The sequence below is a fragment of the Corvus hawaiiensis genome, chromosome 6 (genome assembly GCF_020740725.1).
Source record: "Corvus hawaiiensis isolate bCorHaw1 chromosome 6, bCorHaw1.pri.cur, whole genome shotgun sequence".
NCBI classification, from domain to species: Eukaryota; Metazoa; Chordata; class Aves; order Passeriformes; family Corvidae; genus Corvus; species Corvus hawaiiensis.
The window spans coordinates 27,904,199-27,910,611 of record NC_063218.1 but is presented as its reverse complement, the minus strand read 5'-3'; positions in this window follow the sequence as shown (position 1 = coordinate 27,910,611).

Genomic DNA, 6,413 nt, shown 5'->3' with positions numbered 1-6,413 from the left:
ACAGGAATGGTGATGCCATGTTACCTGCACCCTTCATACATTCCTATTACACTCAGGGAGTACAGAAAACACTTATTTAAAGACACAATGTTTATGTGCCAGCAAGCATTTGTGAGCACAGTTTCAATCTGGGAAAAACATCGGTGGGATAAGGATAGAAGGATTGAGACCTGGTGAGACAGAGAGGCAGGGTGGAAAGGATGTGGACTGTGCTGTAAGTAGAAGGGATATTTGGAGGAGGAACAGCATGGTGAAGGGTAGCAGACATGGTGTGAAGCTCTGGTTTGTTTAACACGGTAAGTAAAGCCACAGACAAGGATTCTTACGCTGCTGGACCGAGCAATACAAAGAACGTGAAGAGAGCTGCAGCTACCATCAGTTGTGCAAACTACAGTGGGAAACACTGGTGCAGATTTAGGGCGGTCAGTCAAAAATATGGTCTGCAGGGGATCAATTCTGTTCTCTTGTGGGAGTGATGAAAACCATTGTAAAGGGGGTGGACTACGTGATTTTTTAAAAGGTCCCTTCCAACTGAAACCACTTTGTGATTTTCAATGTCCCATTTCCCTGAACAGTACTCAGACTCAGGGGGGCCTCAGATTTGCAATCCCAGTCCTGATGACATATCACATCAACACACACAAAAAAAAAAAAAAAAAAGATTTCTTCATTTAGAAAAGAGTAGAAAACTCTGAGGTTAGGGATTTAGGTACTTAGCTGTAACTCCCATTCAGCTGTTCTGAATTTTACATGAAATAGTAGTTAACACAGTTCAAAACTCATCCTTCCCACTTAGAGCAACCTAAATTTACAAAGTTTTATTAATTTGCTGTCCTAAATAAATTGAAATCCCTTTTTGTACCATGATAACTCCCAGGAAGAGCTACAACCCACAGTCATGCTTTGGTTAGGACATAAGCCTGACCACTGGAAGCATTCCCTGCCCCAAGATCTTTCCTGGGTAAATTCTCCACTCACAGGCTATTTTGTAACAGAAAGGGGCATGACTTCCTTTGTCAGTGTCAGTGGGAGTATGTCTTTCTCAGTCTTAGAAGGAAACTCAGGCCAGTGTCTCTGATTCTGATTACAAATATTCTGCACCTCCAATTTTGCACCTTGCACAAATCTTAGGCATTTAGGTCCTCTCTTTACCATGAATCACTTTGTATATACATCTCATGGTAGCATGGCTATTTCTAGCTCAGATAAGTGTAGTATATATGAAAAGCAGATATACAGTCTAGGCCTGAAGGTCAGTAAACTGCAGAGAAATCTTGTACAGCCAGACCTGCAACCTGGTAGCAAAAGTCTTCTAGATTATATCCTCAAGCAGAATGCAAAACGGGTCTCAGAAGTTGACCAACCTTTATTATCACTGTGAAACTATTAACACTGAATCAGCAAGGAACGAGAAAGACCCAAAAGAAAGACCATCCTGAAATTCCTAAGAGAAAACAGTCACTTTAAATGTACTTTGCTTTTAAAATCAATGACAATAAAGAGCTATGCAGAAACGAGCCAAAATCATTTGCATCAAAAGCCAACAATTAGAATTCTCTACAACTTATAAAGCAATTTTGAAGTGGGAAGGAAAAAAGAAAGAAGAACAGAGTTGGGCTTTTGGCACATTAGTATAGTCTCATCAGAATAGTAGATCCTCCCATAAATATTTTAATTACTTCCATTTGCATTTCATATTAATGTTGTCATGTAAGCTTTCCCTCCTATGAGGCATGGGCCCATAAATTACAGATATTTTCACCTTCCCTGTTCTGAAGAAGAAAAATGGAGACAACTTCTTATGTCTTGCTTTTAAGTCTTTTTTCTTATGGGACAACTCTCAACCTAGCTCCACCAATTTTGTCCGCACTTTCCCTCCTTTCATTAGGCTGAAGGATGTCAGCTCCAGAAAGCATCAAAGCCACAAAGATGACAGAAAATTTCTCTGTTCCATGCAAGTGTCACACAAGGCCTGAGCACACCATCAAGGACAATCAACTTTATTCTTAAACAAACTGCCTGAAAACTGAGGACTTAAATCCCCAGTCTAATAAAATTAATGCTTTTTGGTTTGGTCCTGGGACAGTAAACTTAAGTGGTACTCTTGAGAAGTGGAAGCAGAACTTGGCCGAATATCTTGTGATCACCTATCATCCAAATAGAGACACCAAACACAAGGAAACTTCCAGTGAACAGTTTAGAACTGAAGTATGAGCAACTTTTCAGTTATATATGTCTACCAACTGGAGCACGCATTCTTTTCCCCTCATTGACTTCAAGAATTTTGCCTCTAGCTCCAGCTGAAGAAAGAATAGGTCCTGAAAATTTGCTGTCTATGACTAAATCCCAGGTCTTAATCTCTGCTTTGAAGCAAATGACCACTTTAAATTTAATCTCATTAGGATCAAAATTTCCTTTCCTTTCAAACAATCAAGTCTGGTTAGTGAAGTGTCCTTGATCATAAGCCGCTTTCATGAAATGAAGGGTATTTATTGTTTTATTACTCTGTAATTTGTTTACATTAATCTGCATCTATATATGAACAAATACTGTGTCCTATTTGTCTCTGCATCCACACCCAGAGCAGTTGCCTGTAAACAGCAGCAGGGTCAGCTGATCCCTAGCCAGCCCAGGATGATGAAGGGAAGGAGCCTGCTCTGGCTGTTTGTTTGCTGCAGCCAGAAGGAGCAGGTAGCATCGCTCCCTGCTGCCAAGAAGCCGAGGCTCACGCTGAGGGCACTCTCCTGGGAGCCCAGCGCTGTCAGCTTGAATAGACCCTCAGCCTTGGGGTAGAACTGAACCTACAGCTGAACTTCATACTGGACCAGTTCCTAAGACACCAGCATGGGAATCCTGCACTGCTGTTTTTGTTAGCAAATGTTAACTAAACTTTTCCAACCTTTGCTGAAGTCAGATACGGCCTTTACTACTTAACGGCAATTGGAGTATGGCAGAACATAAGCAAAGGGATATAAAACTGTTTTTCTACCCTGGTGGATGTGATCAGATTACAAGTATGATAAACTATTATCTGCCAAAGAATACAAGCTAGAGACAACAAGAAGTCAAAAGATTGAGAAAAAGACTGGCAAGATTTAGGAAAATACTTTAAATTAGATGGGAAAATCACAAAAATTACTAACTTAGCACTACTTTCAAATTTTTGGTAAGTTCCAAGTCAAACAAACGATATAATTAAAATAGTCATTTTTTCAAATGAAAAGCAAACTCACAGTTATGTAGTTTCTGACATTCTCTTGACACTCTTGGGTACTTTAAGAATATACTACTTGTTCAGAAAAGGCAGATGGGAAAACAGCTTTCTCTCATCTAAACATTCTAAATTAGGTGAGGTACACAAATGTTTTGAACTAATTCTGGTGAGGACTAGGAGCCAGTTTAGAAAAAAAAAACCAGACCTGTCTGGCACAGCATGTTGGTAGCAAATATATCAACAAGGAATTTACTCCCCAATAGTCAGATTTGCTCAAATCTAAACAGAGACTAGACTGACACCAACAATTAGGAGAAAGTGACCATGATCAGTTGCTTCTGTTAAGCCCAAGTATCTGCCAAAAAAAGGTATCTGACAGAATACAATGCATGTGCACCATGGAAACTGCTGGGTGTTAAATCAGTCAAACTGGGGAAAATATTTCCAGCCTCTAAGAAATTCTGTACAGCATCTGTCAGCTAAATCTTAACAGAAAACCATGTTTACTAAGATTAGCAGAGTCACCTGGGTTATCTCAAGCAAGGGAGTCACATCAGTAATTCAGGAAACCAACACACAGCTCCTGTTTTTGCAAACATCTACCCTAGAAATGAGGATGCAAGACTTGCTGTCATTAAGGTGCAATAGTATTTCTAAGTAACACCACAAAACTCCAGCAGAGGGAATCCAGGGAAAACCTCTGGCTACCAGACAGTCCACCAAAAGCAACCGGGCATGTAAGACAGAGCCATGATTCAGACTCCAGCACAGCACCAGTGCATGCAGAGCAGCTGCAGGCCGTTCCAAGAGCTTCTGCTTCTGAGCTCCTGCCCCCAGCTGCCCACTGCCCTTCACCCAGAGGCCTGATACTTCCTAACAGCTGAGCTGCAGCAGCCTGCTCTGCACACCCAGCACCCTCCTCCCTGCCTGCTGCACACAGGTTATTTCCCCAACAGAGCTATAGGGTCTGATTGTTTTTCTCCCAGCCATTGCTGAGATTTCCCAGAAGGAAGATACTACTTCTGCATGAAGCAAGAGCTCTTTATTCCCACTGCATTGTAAGTCTCACAAGAGCTTAGATGCAAGATGCCCCTAATCAAATAAGCAGCTCTTTCTCTAGAAAAAAAAAGCCCCATATATTAATTAAGATACAACAAAAAACCAGATATCCACCCATTTCAAGGTTCAAAAGACCAACTGGAAAGATACCTGAAATAATAGAAAAAAAGGTGCTTAAAAAAGCCAACAAGGCCAGTCACCACAAAGTCACCCAAGAATATCATCACCTTAGGCAGCCCTCCTTTCACTAAGGAAAACCACCTCCTCATGGCCAGCTGCTGTGCTCGAGCAAAAGCCCAGCAGCCATCAGGCATGGTCTGAGAAATGCCCAGATGAAGCCAGTCACTCCAGGTTCACCAGGATCAATGACAGCTTCCCAACAGCCATACGGCAAGCCATGGTGAGGTGGAGACAAGTCTCAGGAAACACCTCAAGGATACGTGACCAACAATGGTCAACACGAACAGCTCTCCTTCTCCACCAACACCACGATGTCTGAAGGCATGGAGGGTAAAACCTCTCCTGCTCTGCGTCCTCACAGCTTGTTGTGGGACTCCTGCAGCCTTGCTCTGTTCCAGGCCAGAAGTGGCCATTACAGCCCAGCCAGCCCCAGAAGCTCCCTCCACCCACGGGGGGTGGGCCAAAAGACTGCACAGAGCTTATGAAGTCATCCTCTCAACTCGAGTTCAAATGGACGTTCTGTAGATCACACAGAGATTCACAACCTAACATTTATACAAGCCACTCTTTCCTCCCCTCGGAGCCTCTGAAGCTTTCAAGAAAAGCTGAAAGATAAAAGCAGATGGAAGAAGGAAGCTGGCAAGTCAGCTGGCACTAATGAATGCTTAAGACTGAACAGAGTTATGAATCTTTCAAATATTATAACAAATGTTCAACTCCAAAATGCTCCTCTTGTGAAAATTGCTTTTCAAAAATGATCACACAGCCTATTCCATTTGTCATAAAGGAAGCTGAGGATAGAGCCGCAAATCATTGTCTTATGGTGGTGTTCTTCCTTCAGGTTAAGGGGTCTCCAATACATCCAAGTCAAAGATATCCCAAAAGCAAATACTCCGTGATCACCAAGTGAAATACTTAACTCTAACTGATGCAGAACTGAGCATTTCATCTATAGAGGTTATAAAACTCAAACCTATCTTTTGTAATAGCAATAAACAATTCTACAAGCCACGTTAACAATTAAACTACCATTATCTTCATTTTTATTTGAAAGACCACATCTTTTCATAGAATTAATGCCATTTGTAAAGAATGGGTCAATACGAATACTTTATGACTTTGCTAAGACAAATACAGCTCCCCGTAATACTCCATTTTGAAGAGGCAGCCTTTAATCCACACAACTAGTACAAGATCACTTGTATTAAAATCCTACCTGTAGTCTTAGTTTTATAAATATATATATAAATTCACAGCACAATTCTTTAGTTTAGGAAGATTTTAATTTGAATCAATTTTAAATAAGAGTATGAAAAGCTTTCCAGCACTGGTAAGATTTAAGTAACACAACACTACAGGTATTCTCCATGTAACTGAAGACAACTGTTATAATATTCACAGATTAAGCTATTAAATGGGTAAACTGCTATTTGTTAGCAGTCAATAGCTAACAACCAGCAACAGCTTAGCCTAAGAGAATGTAAAGCAAATTTAAAAAAAGGCAAAACATAATGTGATGTAAAGCAAATCAAAGCAAAATTTTTGCTACTACCAAGTTAAAACACCCCAGCACTGCTCCCAGACACACTCAGGGCACTAGGAGGGCTGAGGGTTGGCCAATGCCTGGCTTCCCCAGTGACTTTGCTCCAGGAAAACCAGACCGAGTCAGCTGGAACACGACATGACCTTTCAGGAGGAAGAGCTAAAAGGGAGAACTAAAAAGAAAGCATGTTTTACATTATCAACTTGAAGTTTGTTTCTATATTAAAAATTAGAAAACAAACCAATACATTTTTATGACATTTTAAAGTTCATGTAGCTTGAACTATTTCTTAAAAAAAAATTTGTTAATAATTCAATCTGCCTATAACTCGAGGGTGTACATTCTCAAAGTATCAACAGAGCAAGTATGAAAACGGAATTTAAAACATTCCTTGCTCATCTCAGAAGTAGCATTTCA